The following is a 21213-nucleotide window of genomic DNA, read 5'->3' on the forward strand; positions in this document are numbered from 1 at the left end:
ATGAGCACAGCATGTAGTCAAATGTTACCCTGGTTTTAGTGGCTACATCTTTCCCAGGTCATTTCGAGCAAGACTGTGAGGCTCAATGAAATCTCTTTGGCGTATGAAATACCAAAGGCCTGAAAGAATAGATGACTTGAAGAAACTTGAAGCAGAAAGGACAGTGTTTTCAGGACTGAGCCGTAGATGATAATTCAGCAGGGTTATTTTTGCTGCTTCTTGAGGGATTCGGAGCAGCTCACCTGACAGGCTTCTTATCGCTCACAGCATGGAGTTGGTAATGCAGCCCACTTTTCAGGAACCTGCTCCACAACCTGTGACAAGGTGTCAAGACCCTTGACTTTAAGGGAGGAAGGAGGGTGAGTGTTTTCATTCCTCCACATGGAAGGTGCATACCAGCTATGGGATCTTTCAGCTCATGCATGGTCCATGTTTTTGCCTTCTATTTGACTGCAGATGTGTCTGGGTGAGCCCAGCTCTTAGCATCTTAGGAAGACACTGAGAAGGAGTACATCTGAGCTATGTGCCTTTTTTCCCTTTTTGGGGTCACACCGGTGATGCACAGGGGTTACGCCTGGCTCATGCACTCAGGAATTCCTCCTGGTGGTGCTTGGGGGACCAGATGGGATGCTGGGAATCGAACCTAGGTGAGCAGCATGCAAACACTCTACCCTCTATGCTATCGCTCCAGCACCTGAGCTTGTGCTATTTAGGTACAAAATAGAATCTACTTGATTTATAAGGAAAGCAGAGAGGACTCTGAGTTCTTTGCATACTTTGGCCTCCCTTTGACCTCTGAAAGAGTTTTGAAAACTCTGTCCGGAGTGCACTCCAAACCACACTCACCTTCACCCCAAAATTATGCCCTATGAAAGCGACCAGTACAAAGCACCATCACTAAAAATGTCTTCAAGTGATCAGTGGTTTCAATTTGGAATCTGATGCTAGTTTGTGGAAGGGATGAGAAGGGAATTTTTCCTGTCCTGGGGATTTTGTGTGTTTTTCTGTCTCATAGATTTTATTCCCCCTTAAAATGTGGTTGTGAAAAGCAGATGTTTTGTAAAGCTGGAAGTCTTGGAAATATTCATTATAGCACAGTAATTCAATACCTCAGGGTACACATTGTCTGTAGTAGCAAAATAGATATTTTTTTCTATGGTGGAATTATAGAAATAAACCGGCACAAACTATGCCCTCTAAATTTAGTCTTCATTCAGTTCCTTTATTGTTTAAAGAAATCATACAATGCCAATTAAAGGTTTTCCCCAAATCTTCCATAAATCAACTACATATTTATTTTACTGACTGGAGAAAGTCAGATAAAACACCCCAAATTAAATTTCTGCCCTAAATATCACAAAATGAATGCCAAGCTCTATATAAAAACTTAATGAGATCCCAACTGTGCTCATAATAGCAGTGCAAAATGTCTTGAACTTGGCATTATGTAGAGAAAAGTCATCTTAACTGCTACTTTGGTGTTTATGTCACAGATAACCAGAAGTGCCTAAGATATGGATCGTATCATATTGTTTTAGGGTGGTCTTGAATTCCGTTTAATGAGTTGCTCACATTCCAGTATTTTGCCGCTGAAGTACAGTCAAAACCTGGAGAGCTTGTTCAAAGTATGTTCTAGTGATGTTAATGCATTGAAGCCACTCCCTCACCCCACCCCACCCCCCGAGTTAGTCTGTGTAAGGTTTGTGATTCATTGCATGGTTTTATGGTGAAGAAATAAATTGAGATGAATAATTTGTTTCTGCAGAGCCTGATATTCATACATGGTTTCTTGAACATCACAGTGAGAAATCAGTCATGTATAGATTGACAAGTTAATCATATTTTTTGTATTCACTATGAAGTAAATAATAAAGAGACCCTTTGGCTTGGGTATCCTGTGGTATTATAATGATAGAGTGCTGGTAATGATTTCTACTGGGGAAATATAGTAGCTGTCTTTACATTCACCAAACTAATAAATAAGCAAAGTTCCTTCCAGCTTATATATACATTCTTTCTTCAGTAACTTACTTCTGAAAATTGCTTTGAAAGTTAATTCAAATCATGTAAAATATAGCCAGCATACCAATCCCTAAGGATAATACATAGTTGGTGATACTTTATTTTTTAAAAAAGCAGAATGTTTATTTCACTGGTTAGATTTGGCAGTGTTCCTTACGGCTGCAACTCAATCTTTTTTTGAGTAACCCAGGCTTCTCTTCTCCATTTACTCTTAAATTTATGCATTGAGCATTGTGGTTGTAGATGTGTGGACATAGATGTGTCTCCGAATTCAGCAGTATTACGTTGACCAGCTACATTATCCATAACAACCAAGATAACGCCTCCTCCCACAATGCATTGTGTTCCTAACCTACCTTGTTTTGCTTTTCTACTAATTTATTATTTGGTATGTTCTCTTTTTACACGGCACCTGGTGCATGGGAGAGCCTGGCAAGCTCCTCGTGGTGTATTCATATGCCAAAACCAGTAACAATGGTGGGTCTCATTCTCCTGACCCCAAAAGAGCCTCCAATGAGGCACCGTTGTGAAGGACAAGTAAAGAGAGGCTTCTAAAGCTTCAGGGCTAGGACGAATGGAGACGGTACTGAGACTGCTCGAGAAAAATCAACAATCAACGGGATGATGATAATGATGATGATGATTCTATGTTTAGTATAATCATCTAATATTGAGTCATAAATATATAGTTTTGGTCAACCCTTAAATAATACTCTTGGGTACTTACATATGGCACAGAAAAATGAGGGCCATTTTCCTCTCCCTGGCACAGCTGATGAGCACTTGAAATCTGTTATACAGAAGGGGTAGGAAGGACTGTAACCAAGGGAAAAAGGACAGAAGGAGACCCAAAGACAAAACAGTACTGCATGTGCCTGATTTCATAGATCAATCATCATCTTTTCTTTAGGTATCTTTTGAGAGAAGAATTATGTTGTGATTTTATCTTGTATGCATATACAAAATGCTGACAAAAAATTTCTAATAGCTTGTCAAAACCCCGTAAGTCTGTAAAACTCCCTACTGACAAATGGTGTGAGGGTTTCAGAGAAGAAAAAAAGGATGATGATCATTATTTTAACCTAGCAGGAATCTCTGAGATAGTAAAGACAATGATTTATTAATTAGGGAAAAACAAAAGAGTTCTTGGCAATGGAAAACATGGAGTTGAACTAATAATAATAATAGCAAGTTCAAGTGAAAAACAGAACAGCAGAGAAATGATCTGGAAAATTTGTTTTCTTACATGGCATTAAACTGTTGGGGAATGTGCCCTGAATAACTGAAACATTTCCAGAACTTACTCTGAAGGAGACATATTTTTAATGGATTTTGAGGGTTCTTGGCAAACATAGAGATGCTTGATATGACTGACTCCATCAGCATCAGCAGGGCTGTGGCAGATCTTGATAAAATAGTTTGTGAAGGAAAGAGAAGCTTCATATCACCTGGAGCTTGGGAACTACTGGAAGAGAAATTTGGGAGGTGGATTTTACACAGGTGCATGCTCAGATCATAGATGAAAACAAATAGTTGAAGAGTCTTTTCACTAACCAATGTAAAGGAATGCATGAATCGGAGGTGGGAATATCTAACTGAGCTGAAGGCAGGACATGGCGAGGTTTTAAGTTGGTGACACAAGAATCAATAGATTCAAATGCCATCTCTACATTTCCTGTGATCTCACCTAAGAACTTGAGTTGTAATCATCTTCTCTGACTCTCCTTGTTAGGAAAAAAGGCAACAGCAGTCCTCAGTAATGTCTAAGATTTTGTCGAGTCTAAAATTCTCTGGCTCCTGCAAAGAACTGTAATGAAAAGAAGAACCACATGAATCAAAAGCACTTTCTTTATTTTCAGAAACATACTTTGTTTTCACCAGCTCAGTTAGCGGCACTGTGTAGCTTAATAATTTTAGGTAGATTCGTATCCATTTCCTGAAATAAGAACAGTGGCAGTTCTCTCAGGGAAATCTTGACAATTCTGTAGTCTTGCCAATGGATGGAAAGCAGCCATGTTGGTTAACTCCTTCAGAAGTAAGTGCTACATTCACTTATTTTGTGTGCAGTATGGAAATGTACCACTTCCAGTTTCAGCCATGGAACATTCTTTAAGAAGCAGTTGTGGTCTCCAGATGAGGGCAAATGGTCAGCATTTCCCGAGGCTGCTTCCGGAACATCTGAGATATTTCAGCACTTAGCACATCCTGGAACAGTGAAGCTGTTATGATTTCTCTGGTCCTGACAGTTTGTCCCTACCTCCTTTATTACTTTCTTTTTCTGGCAGATAAGAATAAATAACTGAGAACTTGTGTGGGTTGAAAGAGCTGGTCTCAATGATCTTCTATTGGATCATTTTTGCCAAAGGAGGCAGGAAATACCACCTAGACAATCTTATTCTAATCTTGGACTTAAACAAAAATTCAGCTTCTTGTATTTTATGGCTGGATTCGGGGCTCCCATACTGCCACTTAGTTTTTCTTAGGTGGAGCCAAGATTATGCTGATAAAAAGTAAAGAATACCAATTTCATGTGTATTTAGTGTTATTAGCATGACCTATTGCTGCTCAAACCACACATTAGTTATGCAAATATTTTTTAAAAAATCCTTGGTAATTGTCTTATACCATTTAAAGTAGGAAGCAATTGTTATTGCCCAAATACTGTTTGTTTCTAGGGTGGGAACTTGGAGGAGGGAGATAGAATATCATGGTATGGCAGCTGAAGTCTTAACTCACTTGGAGGTGAAAGTGTGGATCAAACACTAAAAGTTATGTGAAACTAGACCTACACAAAAGTTCTTCATTCTATTCCACTCTGTACTGGTCAGATGCCGGTCAGTGTAGAGCTCAGCCTGGGTTATCTGGATCTCTGAGGAGTTGTAACTCCAGAGTTATATAGCATTATCTGTTACTCAGTATGCATAAGAACTAATGACTTCAGAGTGACTGAATGACAGACTTTATCAGTTCTTGAAGTAAAAGTGTTACTGCATGAAGATTCTTGTCTCTGGCTGCTAATAGTTGGAAGTAAGAGACAATGAAAATGGTTGAAACCAAGTAGATTTTTATTAGAAAGGGGAAGATAGAAATAAGGGGAAGGGAGATAAGTAGGGAGGGAGGGAGAGAAGGAAGGAAGAAAGGAAGGAAGGAAGGAAGAAAGGAAGGAAGGAAGGAAGGAAGGAAGGAAGGAAGGAAGGAAGGAAGGAAGGAAGGAAGGAAGGAAGGAAGGAAGGGAGGGAGAGAGGGAGGGAGGGAGGGAGGGAGGGAGGGAGGGAGGGAGGGAGGAAGGAAGGAAGGAAGGAAGGAAGGAAGGAAGGAAGGAAGGAAGGAAGGAAGGAAGGAAGGAAGGAAGGAAGGAAGGAAGGAAGGAAGAGAGGGAGGGAGGGAGGGATGGAGGGAGGGAGGGAGGGAGGGAGGAAGGATGAGAGGGAGGGCTATCCCCTCATAGCATGTGTGAGGGGATCTCAAGAGCGAAACTCCCACGTGAAGGGGCTCTTCTCTCTTTTTTTTATACCCAACAGGGAAGTAAGCCAGAATTTTTTCAATATTTTTTCAATATTTTTCACTAAGCCTACATGAACCTAGTCTTGTTTCTTCAAGGCCCCTCTAACCTTGTTGCCAAGAGAAATGCAGAAAGAGCATAAAGATGGGAGTCCTTTGCCTGGCCCATCATGCTATCTGGCCCAGATCCCATCCTCACATTCCACTCTCAAGGCAATTCCCTAATTTTACCTTACCCATTTTTTTTCTTGTTCTTGTTCTTTTCTATATCAGAGGGCCAATGCAATTGTTTTGTTTCAAGGAAATATAATTTTCATGACATATAGTTTCAGTTGCCATGCTTTAATTGTGTTAAAATATAGACTTTTGCTAGATAGCAAAGGCCCTGGTGTTGCCGCATTTACATTAGAACTATAGTTATTTTAATTGTCCATGCATGTCAGCGAATTGGGTCTTTTGCCTTTACTAATCCATCTGATGATAATTTTTCTAGGTGCAGAAATATCTGGGGGAATTTCCCCTCATACCCTGACAATATTTAACAACAAAAGGTGATTTCTTTTCTTATTTAAAAATGCCATAGCATTTTATCACTTGTTTTCAAGTTCATAATTTCTCTCTCTCTTTCTCCCTGTCTCTGTCTCTCTCACTCTCTATCTCTCCAAATTTGTGGGTTGGGTGTCATACTCTGTGGTGCTCAGGATTTACTCCTGACTCTGAACTCAGGAATCACTCCTGATAGGCTATGAGGTGACAGGGATTGAACTCGGGTTGGTGGCATGTAAAGCAAACACCCTACCTGCTCTACTTTCTCTCTGGACCCTCTTTTCTTTCTTTTGAGTACACACCTGGTGGTAGTCAGGGCTTATTCTTGGTTGCGCACTCAGGGATCAGTCCCAGCAGTGTTTGAGGGTCATATCTGGTGCAAGGGATCTAATGCTACTTAGGCATGTGCAAGGCAAGTGCCTTATCTGCTATACTGTCTCTCAAGACCCAAGTTCATACTTTTTTAATGACAGTTCCTGCTTACTGTTATTGTCAAATAAACCAAATATTTTCTTTATACTTTCTTCTCTTTAATTTACATGATAATTATATTTCTCTTATGAATTTCTTAAAAGTTAATCTTGATATCAAATACAGATATTACTATGTAAGCATAAATACTGCTCACAGAGATGGTTCCTTTTAAAGGAAGTTCAGCAATTTTTCTCTTTCTTTTCTGTGGTTTGTAAATGTGACATTATGAGTGAAATTGCTCTAATTCTTAAATAAAAATGTTCCCATGGTGTTATCAATTATTGAACTCTTTAATTGTAATATGAAATTCAGTTGGAAAGTTACATAATTGGGAACTGCAATGCAGGTGGGTGCTCTGATACTATCGCTTCTGGCACTACTGCTCAAATGTAATTATACAGGAGTCGCTCTCAATAGTGTGGCTGTGCCGTGAATATTCTTAGATGAGAATTTATTTCTTAATTTGCTGACTCTGATAAACCATTCAGGAGAGGACAATAGTGAGCCCAGTATGATAGTGTTTTAATGGAATAAACTCAGAAACAAAAGTTTTTGTATCATGGGAGAATTTCATGGTAAAATAGGCTTTTCTGAATGTCTATTTATTTTATTATTATTATTATTACTAATTTTTTTAATGAATCACCATGAAATGGAGCATTACAAAATAGTTCATGATTGCTTTTCAGTCACTCGATGTTCCAACACCCATTTCGCAACCAGTGTAATTTCCCCGCACCAGCGTCCCCAGTTTTCCTCCCACCTCTTCAAGCCACTCCCCACCCCAGCCTGCTTCTATGGCAGGCACATCTCTTATCTCTCTCTCTTTCTCTTTCTCTCATTTTAAGCATTATGGTTGGCAATACAGATGCTGAAAGGTTATCATGTATATCCCTTTACCTCCTTTCCACACTCTGTTCTTGTCCTGAGTGATCATTTCCAACTAGTATTGTCATAATGGACCCTCTTCTATCTTAACTACCCTCCATCTCCTATACCATTGACCAATCATTGGAATGTCAATTTCTTTAGAAGTAGATGCTGCTTCCTTGGAGGTAATAATGCTCTTGCGTCAGGGTTTAGAGTGCTTTTCAGTAGGGACCATACGACTTGACAGTGAACCCCCATGATATGCCACAGGTGAACATCACATACTGGGGGGACCTTGGTACAAGTTTAGAACCATAAACCGGTAGGATAGGGACCACAGGAAGGAAATGACATCAGAAGGTGCAACAGATGGGAAAAGACCATGAAGAACTTATCTTGAAAATGTATTTATTTGAGGATGGAATCAATCCACTAATTATTTTTTCTCTCTATTGGGTTTCATATGATGTGGAATCTCTTAATTAGAAGCCATACATAAGCTTCAAAATTGGCGGTCTTCATTTTTTATTTTAGAACATCTTTGAAATTGTTAGTTTTCCTCCACATAAACTTTGAGCAAACTATAAAACAATGCAAGGAATTGCTTCCATTTTTAAATCATTTTATAATTCTGCTTCTTCATAATTCATACTTATTTGCATAACAAGCCAAAAACACAGATGAAACAACTTATAAAGTTCTAACATGGTTCTAAATGGCAGGAATCTGGGGTTACTTCAACTAAAATTAGGCATTCTTTCTGTTACCTAGATGCATTTTCGTTTCTCAGTGCTCAGGAAATATGGTATACTTTCTATCTTTAAATTCGGTTAAAGGGATAGACCTATAATTTTGTAATGCGCCTGGCCACCCTGTGGCTTTTCCATTAAAAGACCATTGAAAGGCAATTTAATTCCGTTTAACAGCAGTTGAGCATCTTAATAGTTGTAATAAAGAAAGTCATAAGGATGCTCATAGTCTCTGCATAATCTCAATGGATCCCTCCAGAATTTTAGAGAAAAAATAATTTAAGTTAGCAGTTTGTGTTAAGGGTTTATTTTTGGTGGGGGAGATGTTATGTACACTCCACAACATGCATCTATAGCTTCAGAGAAGGATGATTGAACTGCTAAAGAATGATTAAGAGCAGAAGATCACGTACCTGAGATCTTTAAATATGTGAAATGCTTAACTTAGTGAGGTACAGAGTGAAATTGGGAAGACTTTAATGATAGCAGGGTTATTTTTAAGGAAAGTAAGTAGTGTTTTACAGTACCAGGTAGGATGAATTATAATTATAGAACCCCACTTCATGCCTTGTAACACAAGTCATTTCATCAAAAGTGCACTTCTCTGTCTAAATTGCCAACAGTAGCACCATGTTGATGTGGAATTTATACGTCCTGTTAAAAAGAGAATTCAACAGAAACAAATATATTTTTATCCCAACTAGATCTGAACTACTCATGGAGATGAAGACCTTTCGAGTCCTTTATTTGTACAGGGTATTATTTAAGATAAAAGGACCAGAGTTACCTAATGGAGACTCTGTAGATTGCTGTTTCTCACTGAGATTGTCTCTATCCCAGAGTCTCTTCCTGAGTTATGTGAATTCTGTATCTTTTTTTTAATTTATTTTTTAATAAGTGAATCACTGTGAGGGTACAGTTACAGATTTATACATTTTTGTGCTCATGTTTCCCTCATACAAAGTTTGAGAACCCATCCCTTCACCAGTGCCCATTCTCCACCGGCAAATAAACCCAGCATCCCTCCAACCCTCCCCAATCCCATCTCCCCCCCCCCCACCCCACCCTGCCACTGTGGCAGGGTATTCCCTTTTGTTCTCTCTCTCTAATTAGGTGTTGTGGTTTGCAATAAAGGTGTTGAGTGGCCATTGTGTTCAGTCTCTAGTCTACATTCAGCAAGCATCACCCATCCCCCGCATGCCTTCCAACCACATTTTTACTTGGTGTTCCCTTCTCTATCTGAGTTGCCTTCTCCCCAGAATGTGGGGCCAGCTTCCAAGCCATGGAGTCAACCTCCTGGTACTTATTTCTACTATTATTGGGTGTTAGTCTCCTACTCTGTTATTCTATATTCCACAGATGAGTGCAATCTTTCTATGTCTGTCTCTCTCTTTCTGACTCATTTCACTTAGCATGATACTTTCCATGCTGATCCACTTATATGCAAAGTTCATGACCTCATTTTTTCTAACAGCTGCATAGTATTCCATTGTATAGATGTACCAAAGTTTCTTCAACCAGTAGTCTGTTCCAGGGCATTCAGGTTTTTTCCAGATTCTGGTTATTGTAAACAGTGCTGTGATGAACATATAAGTGCAGATGTCATTTCGACTATACTTTTTTGTTTCTTTGGGATATATTCCCAGCAGTGGTATTGCTGGGTCAAATGGGAGCTCAATTTCTAATTTTTTGAGAATTGTCCATATTGTTTTCCAAAAGGGCTGAACCAGTTGGCATTCCCACCAGCAGTGTAGAAGGGTCCCTTTCTCCCCACATCTTCTCCAACAGTGGTTGGTTTTGTTCTTTTGGATGTGTGCTAGTCTCTGTGGTGTGAGGTGGTATCTCATGGTTGTTTTGATCTGCATCTCCCTGATGATTAGTGATGTAGAACATGAAGTCTGTATCTTGATGGCCAGTTTATCCTTGCTGTTCAGGAAACCAAATTCAGACAACTCTGACTTCCTGTAGAAACGTAATAACTGTCGAGCATGATGAAAATATCATGTTCTTTTCCTTTTCTTGGAGACATTGAACAAAACTCAGAAGTGTTGCATTTACTACAGAATCAGAATAGTACTGGAAAATTTTCAACCGAGATTGAATATCCATCCCAGTGACCCATCCTTCTCTGTTATAGGGAAATATTAGTTAAAGGCCCTGCAGATTCTGATGAGAAAACTAGAGTCAGTACGTCTCCAAAAATTGGTACTATCAGGGGCCAGAGAGATAGTTCAAGGAGTTGAGCAGAGGCATTGCAGGTTGGGGCCCTGGTTCAGTACCTGGTACCACATACTTCCTCTCTCCTCTGAGCATATGAGGAGGGAGCCCTGAATCCAGAGCTGGGAGTGGTCCCTGAGCCATCTCTGGATATGGCTCTAAAACCAAAATACCACCACCATCACTAACAAAAACAAGCGGATTCATTCTGATACCTTTAACCTTCTTTGCCTAGAATTTCAGGATACTGTAATAAAGCACATTTATAACATTGTATTATGATAATTTTCAAGCATTGTTGTCATCAAAAAATAATACAGCAGGAGAGCACTTGTCTTGCATTATGACAACCCAAGTTCAATCCCTGGTATCCCATATGATCCTTTGAGCCCTCTAGGAATGATTCCTGAGCACAGCAGCAGGAGTTATTCCTGAGCACTACTTATTGTGCCCCCAAAAAAACAAAAAAATCAATAAAATTTAAAGAATCTGAGAGTAATCACACTCTTCTCTGAGATTATATTTACCAACATTTTGTGATGCTGTGCTTTTTTCTCGTCTCTGTGAACTGAGATATCCCACAATTCAGGCAAACCTGTGTCACATATACTGTAGCACTGTAGCACTGTCATTCCTTTTTTCATATATTTGCTTGAGAGGGCACCAGTAATGACTCCATTGTGAGACTTGTTGTTATTGTTTTTGGCATATTGAACACACCACGGGTAGCTTGCCAGGTTCTGCCATGCTGGCGGGATACTCTTGGTAGCTTGCCGGGCTCTCCAAGAGGGACAGAGGAATCGAGCGTGGGTCAGCTGTGTGCAAGGCAAACACCCTACCTGCTGTGCTATTGCTCCATAATTTTACAACATTGGCTCTGTTTCAATTGAAGGAATTAATTACAATGGTCAGATTGATGCTAACATACAAAATCTATTTTTCTTACCTTTCTCCCTCCCACATATCTTTACTGCATCTTTCTTTCTTAAGCATTCCTTTTGCCACACTCAGACAAAGGGGCCATGCTAAAGTTACCATAACAGCTATTAATTTTAAATTTTGTTTGGGGGGCCACATCTAACTTAATGCTGCTGGGAACCAAACCCAGGAATTCCAAATGTCAAGAAATGCTCTAACTCTCTGAGCCAACTCCCCAATTGCATCATTGCCAATGTCTTTTGGTAACAATGACTTTTTCCTTGCAATTTCATTCTGATTAAACAGAAGCAAATAACCACAGTTCAATTCATATTGTTATAAAACACGTTAAAGTCAGGATTAACCTTAAATTAAAAAAGCACAAGAATATTATTATTATTATTATGAGATATAAATTATGCTGCTTGAAGAACTGACCCTACTGAACAGGCTCAACAAAAACTTGAAATCATTCTGAAAATTGTGTTTTCCTTCTTTGAGAATACCTTAAGTATGATATATTCTAAAACCTCTCATTTATTTTAAAATTTTAGAGCACATTAGGAAAAAATCTGAGCGTCAGTTATTAAATGAAGGCTTTCTGTATTACTGTGTGTTTATCTAATTAATATTCACTCATATACACTGTAGGACAGTATTTTTGTTAATTATTACAGTGTAGGCCCTGTAGGCTAGGGACCAGAGAGATAGCTCAAAGGATTGGGATCTCTGCTTTGCATGTTGGAAATCTGATGTCAGTCCCCAGCACTGAATGGCCTAGAGCACTGTACAGGGAATAGCTCCCAGATCACTGTTGGTTGTGACCCAACCACCAAAGTTTGCTAAGCTGAACTCTGATCACTGGACAAGACCAGATTGCTAAGGGGAGAAGCATTTCTGGAAGGCTCATAAGGGAACTCTTAGATCTGATACTGGGCTTGTTTCTTGGTCTAAGTATTTGGAGACAGTGGTTCAATTTCTCAAAATACATTGAAGTATATGCACACTTTGTGCAGGTTTGGCTTTTCTCTTGACTTCAACAAGTAGAAAATACAAAACTATTTTGAAGATATTAAGCTCATAAAATACAGAGATCACCAGAGAGGATGAAAACCAGACAGAAAGAGAAATCTAATATATTCTGCTTGTAAGATAAATGTTCAAAGCCAACTTAACTCTGAGAATTGAAAAGGAAGGGGTGAAATAGATGAACCAAATACTGATCAAAGGAAAATAAATCCATTGATTTTTCTAGCACTTTGTCTGGCCTATCCAAAATTTGACATTCTGAACTACATTAGCATGAGCGTGTACCCAATGTATTAAGGAAAGTTGATTAAAAACTGGTCAAGATAGTAGATAATTAAGTATTCTTAAGGAGAAAGAGAACATTTGCAGAATAATCATTTATCAGACTATCATGAAAGAAGGATCACTTTGTTACAGCAATCCCAGTAAAATGAGTAAAATGGCCAATAAACCTACTTTAAATATCTTTAAATTGTTTAACAGCTCCTATTGTGTTATAAAAATACAAATTCCATCTTTAATGTGGCTTTATTATAGTTTTCAGTGTCCTGTACCCCATTTTGGTGATGCTGTCTCATGCTTCTGAGTTTCCCTACCAGCCACACCTTGAGTTTCTGACCCAGGACCAGCAATCACCACAGAACCAGAAAGGAAAGAACTCCATTGATGCATGCCATTTTCTGCAGAACTGTTTTCTATTTTACTAGAAAAAATATTAAATTAGATACCTGATATCATCTCTCAAACTATAAAGGATCAAATTAATTACAGCATACAGATTTTCTGCTTTTATGATATGATCACATATCATAAATTTATAAATTTAAATTTATAAATTTATAAATTTAAAAATTTAAATATAAATCACATAAATTTAAAGAGTTTCAAATATTTGCTTACAGTCCACGGGATACTTGGTCACAGAAGAAGAACCTAAACTCTGAAGAGGGCTGAGGCACTCTGGGAGTTTCATTGGAAATTAAATAGCAGTAGGCATGTCATTATTGGAATAAATAGCTATGTCTTTTCAAAAAGATTTTTAACCAACTCTAAAGCTAAAACACTGGAAGATTGTGCTTCCTACTTTAAAATGACATTGTCAATCACCAACCCTTATCTCTAAATAGCCCATCTACAAATATTGGCAAGCTACCAAGAGTATCCCGCCCACACAGGCAGAGCCTGGCAAGCTACCCATCGTGTATTTGTTAGGCCAAAAACAGTAAGGATAAGTCTCATTCCCCTGACCCTAAAAGAGCCTCCAATCATTGGGAAAGACAAGTAAGGAGAGGCTGCTAAAATCTCAGGGCTCGTAGGAAGAGAGATGTTACTGGTGCCCGCTTGAGTAAATCGATGAACAACGGGATGACAGTGATTCAGTGATAAAATGTTGTACAAAACTCGGTCAACTAACTGTTTTTCTAAAGATTATGAAAATATATATATATATATGTATATATATATATATATATATATATTTGCTTTGTGGGTCACACCCAGCGATGTTCAGGGGTTACTCCTGGCTCTGCACTCAGGAATTTCTCCTGGCAGTGCTTGGGGGACCATATGGGATGCCAGGGATCGAACCCTCCCCGCTGTGCTCCAGCCCCATGAAAATATATTTTAAGCTTTGAGATCCATCAACATTTACTCAGAGATTATATGGCATAAATATCTTTCATAAAAAACAAAAATAATTATGATGTTTAACCCAATAAAATTGTAGAAAGTGATAAAATTAGCACTGGTTGGTGAGAAGCTAGCTAAGAAAAACACTTTGTTATTCATCAGTGTCCCTCTAGAAAGGAAACTATGCTGCCTTGGTCCCAGACAGTGTGGTCCCCTTTCTAAGGACATTATCCAAGCACACTTTCTCTTCGGGATGGACAGACATGTGAAACTTTGAGCATATTACCCTGCGTGGGGGACTGGAGTGCATGGGGGAATGCATGGGGCACAGTGGGTAGGGTCTTTGGCTTGCACGCGGCAGACCCGGGTTTGATTCCTCCGTCCCTCTCAGAGAGCCCAGCAAATGACCAAGAGTATCCCACCCCATGGCAGAGCCTGGCAAGCTCCCCTTGGCATGTTCGATATGCCAAAAGCAGTAACAACAAGTCTCACAATGGAGACATTACTGGTGCCTGCTCGAGCAAATCAATGAACAACGGGATGACAGTGCGGCAGTGCTACTCTGCACAGGGAAGAGAAGGCCCAGTCACCATTTTCTCTCTCCTCCTGCTATCTTGGCAGTCTCGGGCCTTTTCAGTGGAAAGGCAATTTCCCTGCCCACCTTCCCCCATGCGCACTCCTTCTACGGTTCACAACAGTCTCTTACTAGCCAAAAACCTGTGTATGTGTCAAAGGTTTTGCATTTTGTGAAATTTTGATAAAACTACTTTTTATTTTATCCCTACCCATTTTCCATAAAATCATAGGGGGAAATATATATATCAAAGAGCCTGGCAATCTACTGAGAGTATCCTGCCCACACAACAGAGCCTGGCAAGCTCTCTATGGTGTATTTGATATGCCAAATACAGTAACAATAACAGGTCTCAATTCCCTGACCCTGAAAGAGCCTCCAATTGTTGTGAAAGATGAGTTAGGAGAGGCTGCTAAAATCTCAGGGCTGGGACAAATGGAGACATTACTGGCGCCCGCTTGAATAAATCAATAAATAACGGGATGACAATGATACAGTGATTACTTTTTACTTGATTACCAACCAGTTCTAGTTCTAATTCTCTGGAGTGTCAAAAATATTAATGAAATTCATGCAAATAGAGATCATTGTAATGTGGAAGATGTTTCCTGCAAGTTTCCTCACAACCTTTTGTCTTTTATTATGTATGTTTTCTTAGCAAGAAGTTGCTGGTATTGAAAAGAGGTTATATACACCAAAGGGTGTAATTCAGACATGTTTAGAATTTGTGTCCCACAGAAACCTGGGGTAGATAGAACTACTCTTACTGAACACATTTGAATCTTAGGTCAGTTCTGCTCCTTTTTCTGTGTGTTTTGTCTTGGGGCTACACCCCGCTGTGCTCAGGGCTTACACCTGGATCTCCAGTCAGATATCACTCCTGGTTAGCTCAGAGTGCCATATGGAGTACCAGGGATCTAACCAGTGTCAACCACTCCAAGTACCCTACCTGTTATACTATCTCTCTGGCCTAGCCATGTGACTTCTGATTCTAAAGACAAATATAGAGCTTAAGTCAGGAAGAAGATTTTGATGAGGAAATAATCTTTTGAATACATTCACTGTCTTAGAGATTCTGAACGGAAATCTCTTGTCCAGACCTTGCTCATCTTGTGTTTAAGGGACATTTTATTGGAAATTATGGACACTTTGGGATGCTGGTGAGGTGTGACTTCCCAGGGAAGGTTGTATTCCCTACATTTTTTTTTTATATCTTTACTAAGAGCTTGAAGCAGGGATCTTCTTTTCCCTTGATAATTGCTTAGGAAACATGACTATAGGGCCTAGAGAAGGGATACAAAAGGGAAAGAAAAAAGATTACTTATTTTGAGAAGAGAATTTCAATCTTCGTGTGGAATTGTATAGATGACGTTATTTTCATTATTCGGTATCCACCCAGATTTCCTGAAGAGACATGTGTGCATTATCTTGGAAATGATTACTTTAGCTCATGGGCTCCTGGGAACACCAATTCTGGCTGGAATTGCCCATAAGACCAATTGTTCAATTTTCATATTGAAAACTCCATTTCATTAGGGTCTATGCAACTGGCTACTGCCAAGTAGAGCACTCTTTCTCTCTCATTTCCACAGATGTGAGATAATATCAGATGGAAGGAAAAATGACACCAAGTGGTCTCTGGAAGTGGATATGACTTTTATAAGCACATAAATTACCATATATATTTAATACTTCATTATTTCTCTGAGCTCATTTTTAAGTGTAAGCTCACATATGTGTTCAAGAGTTGGATGATGTCATTTAGCTAGAGGGGAAAATGGCAGATGTGTTCATCGACATATAAAGGTGTAAATGATAAAAATTAGACTTATTGAAAAAAATTTTTTAGAAAGCTGTTTGTCAGAACACCAGAGGGGAAAAAGCAAGATAAGTCACATCATTGTCCATTATTTTACTTATGAGACGTCTTTAGCACCCATTTTGAAGTAGACATGTCTATCTTCTAGACAGAAAATAAAACTGAAGAAAAGCAATAGATATTTTGACTAGATTTCCCATGGAGAGTTCAACTGTGATTCCATCGTGGTTTGGAGGTAAAATTACAGTGTTGGAAACAGAACACCTCAGTGACCTCTCTTGAAATTACTAAATTTTCTAAAAGGTGGTCCATGTGCCATGAAGACAAAACACTGAACAAGGTTTGATCCCTCGCATCCCATATGGTCCCCTGAGCACTGCCGGAAACCATGCCTGATACAGAGGCAGGAGTAAGCCTTGAGTAGTGCCAATTGTGGTCCCCCCCCCACCAAATACAAAATACTATGTGGTATGTAGTAGAAGGGAATTGGTAAGACCACCTACCTTCAGATTAACATTAACCATAAAAGAGATGAAACTTAGGGGCTGGAGAGATAGCACAGCGGGTAGGGCGTTTGCCTTGCACGCGGCCGACCCGGGTTCAAATCCCAGCATCCCATATGGTCCCCGGAGCACGGCCAGGGGTAATTCCTGAGTGCAGAGCCAGGAGTAACCCCTGTGCATCGCCAGGTGTGACCCAAAAAGCAAAAAAAAAAAAAAAACTAAAAAAAAAAAAGAGATGAAACTTATAGCTTTTATCTAAATACCACTGTAATGGGAGCAAAATGATGCTCTGTCTACAGAATGAGTTTTGGGATGCTCATTAGCTAGTGCTCATGCTAGTGTAGCCTATGGCTGTGTCCTCAGACTATCAGGGGCCAGATCTGAACTTCCCCACTCAAATTGTATTTCCAATGTGTTTTGGACCTGAAGTATTTTATGCAGCTACTCAACAAAATGGAAAACAAAATGTAAATTTTAAGAGCACATATAGAAATAACTTAGTTTCCACTCGTCGTTTAGCTGTTTGTCTCAATATTTATCCCTATCTACCATGTGCCACAGAACTTTCTGAACTTCCTGTACTTTCTGCTCTTACACACAGAGGATTTTATTATAACTTTTAACTAGAAAATATTAAACATCTGTGATTTCCTAATAAATTTCTTTAACAAAAGTAGGAAGTCTAGTAACTTAAGCCTATAAAATAGCTTTCACTTAATTCAAATGATCTGAGAGCTACATTGATATTAATTATTTATTCTAGAATTAATGTGCAGATTGAGACAGAGGATTGGAGAATGATGCTTTTCCTAAGTATCCCTTTTCCTGCAAACAGCTCATCCCTAGTGGCCCTGGGGGTTGAGAGACAGCCCAATAGGCAAATCTCCAGGTCAGGATTTACAGGGCTGGTTTCTGATACACACATACGTGAATAAACCTTACAAAATCCCTTTTCTTTAAATTGCAAAGCTTGACATTGGGGATTTGCCCTCCCAAACTTGAAGCTCCATGTTGAGAAGATCCTATCTCTAGAATGACTCAAAAGCAGGGTCATATGCGTGCCCTCTCCATCTCCCACCTTGGCTGCGTAATTAAAGGTTGCCTTTTCTCACACTGATTGCTCTTGGGTCAACTTAATTATTTTACAGCCAATGGACCTAAACAAGCAGAGGGAAATTAATTTCCTCCTCAACATCATCCACCTTGAGTCACATGAATTTCTTAGTTTTGCATGGTCTGCTCCAGACTGGTTCACACAGTCAAGTGCATGGTATGCCTTAAACTCATGAGTAAGGAAAATAACGATTCTGGGGGATGCCCGAATCCTCACTGCTAATGTGAGACAAATTTTTGAGCTACTAAAGTTTGCCCCTAGGGTGACCTACCTACTTTGCAGAATGCCTGAGAAGAGCAAAAAACTTTAAAAAAAAAAGGTGTACTTGGTGAAAAGTGTGCTTCCATTCATAGTTTACTTTTTGTTTTTGAGGCTGTCTTCAACAACTTTACAATAAACCAGTTTTTGCCTACCCCAGAGGAGAAATTTGGCCCATTCAAAATTCTAGGTTTAAATTTGAATGCGAAACTTTCATTGTAAATTTCATTGTTCTTATACCTCAAATACTCTGCAGTGAAATAACTGTTTGCTGGCAAGTGAATTGAAGCAGATCTCTCATTTCAACACTCTTGCCTTTTGTGGAAAACACTTAAGAATTCTTGGGAATCGTTGCCAAGATGCACTGACAAAAATTTTGCCACCTCTTTGAAGGAGATGTCTTGGCTATTAAAAAGAACGGTGCCAGTTTTCAGCAGCTCTGCCTTATGTAGGCAGGTTGATATTTAAGAACAAGTCTATTGAATAACAAAAGGAGTTTTGTCTTTTGCAGGAGCTTGAGCAACAAGGGCTAAAAATGATTCAGCATTAACTACTCTGGCTGAGATTTCTGAGACTTTCAGGCTTTCCTTGCATGTGGTAGCAATTGTACTTTAATAATGAAGCTGATGTGGTGTTTAAAGTAGAAGGAATCAGAAGTCACTGGATCTGCCTTGGCGGGGACTATGTAACCTCAGTCACGGCTTTTGCCAGTGAATGTCTCAGTTTAATTATCATCAAAATTGTGGTCTGAGAATCTCGGTTTGAGTGTTAGGTGTCAGGAGGTTTGATACTGTTTGTCTTTCTGCTGCCTTCGCATCTCACAGTCCAGAAATGGAGCTGTAGGCTCCCAAAAGCACAGGTATTGCCAGAAGTAAAGGTTTTGGCAAAAGGTTTAATCATTTCAGACAGAAGTCAGCTCTGGTGAGTTTTTATGTGGAATGCTCAAACTTGCTCTGTTACTGAGACAGTGGTCTTGGAAATAACTTGCTGGGGAAGTTTGGAATCACCCCTAGACACAGTAAAGTTTTAGCCAAAGGTTGACTCTTTGATGGTGAAGTAAGGTCACTGGGTCAAAGGAATCCTGTTTTTATTATTTATGTATCTTAGTTTAATATTTTGATGTGGTGACAGAATATTTGCTGGGGCATCTTCTTTGAGTCCCTAAGAATAGTTTTGACCATAGTTTTTACCAAAAAAGGCAGTTTCTAGGGCCTGAATAATAATACAGTGGATAGGGTGTTTGCTTTGCATGTGGCCGACCTGGGTTTGATTCCTGGCATCCCATATGTTTCCTCACCTGCTGCTCCCCACCCTCAAAACCAGGAGTAATTCCTGAATGCAGAACCAGGAGTAACCCCTGAGAATTGCATAGGTTACATGCAGTAACCTGTGAGCATGCCCCCCCAAAAAAAGCCCAAATATTTCTTATTCCTCTTCTAGGCTCTTCCTAAAAGAAATGATGCCTCCAATCTTTACTCCTGGGCCTGATTGCATGCAGCACAAAGGATTCAAAAGTCGCTTTATTCTCTCTGCTCCAGACAATTTTACCTGTTTTTAACTCCAAATACTTTCAGTATCAATGGAGCTTAAGGGGACTGTGAATTTCTCTCATGCATTTCTTATTGCAGTGACACCTGTTTCAGTTTCCTCGGCAGGATGCTTGAAGGATTTTCTGTTCCTCTATAGGAGACCCCTTGAATAATCTGGAACCCCTTCACTCCTTTGCCCTTTCATAGTACCACCCATATTCCAGTGACACACACATTTTGATCTTCACCCCAGAATCACGTCTCGTAAGCCCTGATTTTAAGAAATCTGCATATTTGTTGTCTTTGGTTTTGTTGGGTTTGGTTTGGAGTCACACTGGGAAGTACTCAGAGATTATTCCTGGCTCTGTGCTCGGGGATTCTTCTGGTTATGTTCAGGGAATGAGGTGCCAGGGATTAAACTCAGATTGATTTCATGCAAGACAAGCACCTTGTCTGCTATACTCTCTCGCTGGAACTAACTGCCTATCTGTCTGTCAGCTTGAATAATCCCTAGACATCTCAGACTGCACCAAAATAGAACTCTCACAATCCCTCCCTTACCAATACAACTGCTCCCTCCCTCTCATCCTCTCCTCTTCCTCCTCCTCCTCCTCCTCCTCCTCCTCCTCCTCCTCCTCCTCCTCCTCCTCCTCCTCCTCCTCCTCCTCCTTCTTCGCCTTATTTGGAAGTTCTATGGAAGAGGAAAGAGAGAAAAACACATTACCATCCATCTTGTTGCTCTAGTCAATCTTTCTTTCCTGAATCTTCCTCAGTAGTGACCCTTGTTACCATCTCAACCATCTCCAATCCATTGTTTTGTCTACCACTCATTTCTATCCAGTCCTTTATCTCTGTGAGAGCAATACCTGTACCTTGTTCTGGTTCCATTTCTATTCTTGCTCTCATTATACAGAAGCTGTAAGCATCTCCCTAAAATGAAACAACATGTTTCTCCACTTAAAATATTTCATTTTAACACACCTAAACCAAAACCCCATGTCTTACCATAACTAGAGGATGCTGTTTAGCTGATCCCAAAGACCTGTCTAGAAATATCTGGTAAATCCTAGGATACTGATACTGTGATCAATATCCTACAGGGGCCCTGATCTTCTGACCACTGCTGCAAATAATAGGTCCTTTCCACTTTCACGTTTTAATCCTTTTTTTTTTTTTTTTTTTTTGCTTTTTGGGTCACACCTGGCGATGCACAGGGGTTACTCCTGGCTCTGCACTCAGGAATGACTCCTAGCGGTGCTCAGGGGACCATATGGGATGCTGGGAATCGAACCCGGGTCGGCCGCGTGAAAGGCAAACGCCCTACCCGCTGTGCTATTGCTCCAGCCCTCACGTTTTAATCCTTATTGTGTTCAAGATCAAACAAATACCCCACAGTTCTTAGTGGCTGAGCCTATCCCAGCTTCCACCTTACAACTTAACTTCTCAGAGGGTCCCATCATA

At 39.7% G+C, this 21213-nt stretch overlaps 1 non-coding gene across 1 annotated transcript; it reads left to right on the forward strand.

Moving 5' to 3' along the window:
* Positions 1-18123: 18123 nt before the first annotated feature.
* Positions 18124-18273, forward strand: LOC129406136 (U12 minor spliceosomal RNA). Its single transcript, XR_008630810.1, has one exon. It is a non-coding gene; the product is annotated as a U12 minor spliceosomal RNA (small nuclear RNA).
* Positions 18274-21213: the final 2940 nt, after the last annotated feature.

This window comes from Sorex araneus, chromosome 6 (genome assembly GCF_027595985.1).
Source record: "Sorex araneus isolate mSorAra2 chromosome 6, mSorAra2.pri, whole genome shotgun sequence".
Lineage (NCBI taxonomy): Eukaryota > Metazoa > Chordata > Mammalia > Eulipotyphla > Soricidae > Sorex > Sorex araneus.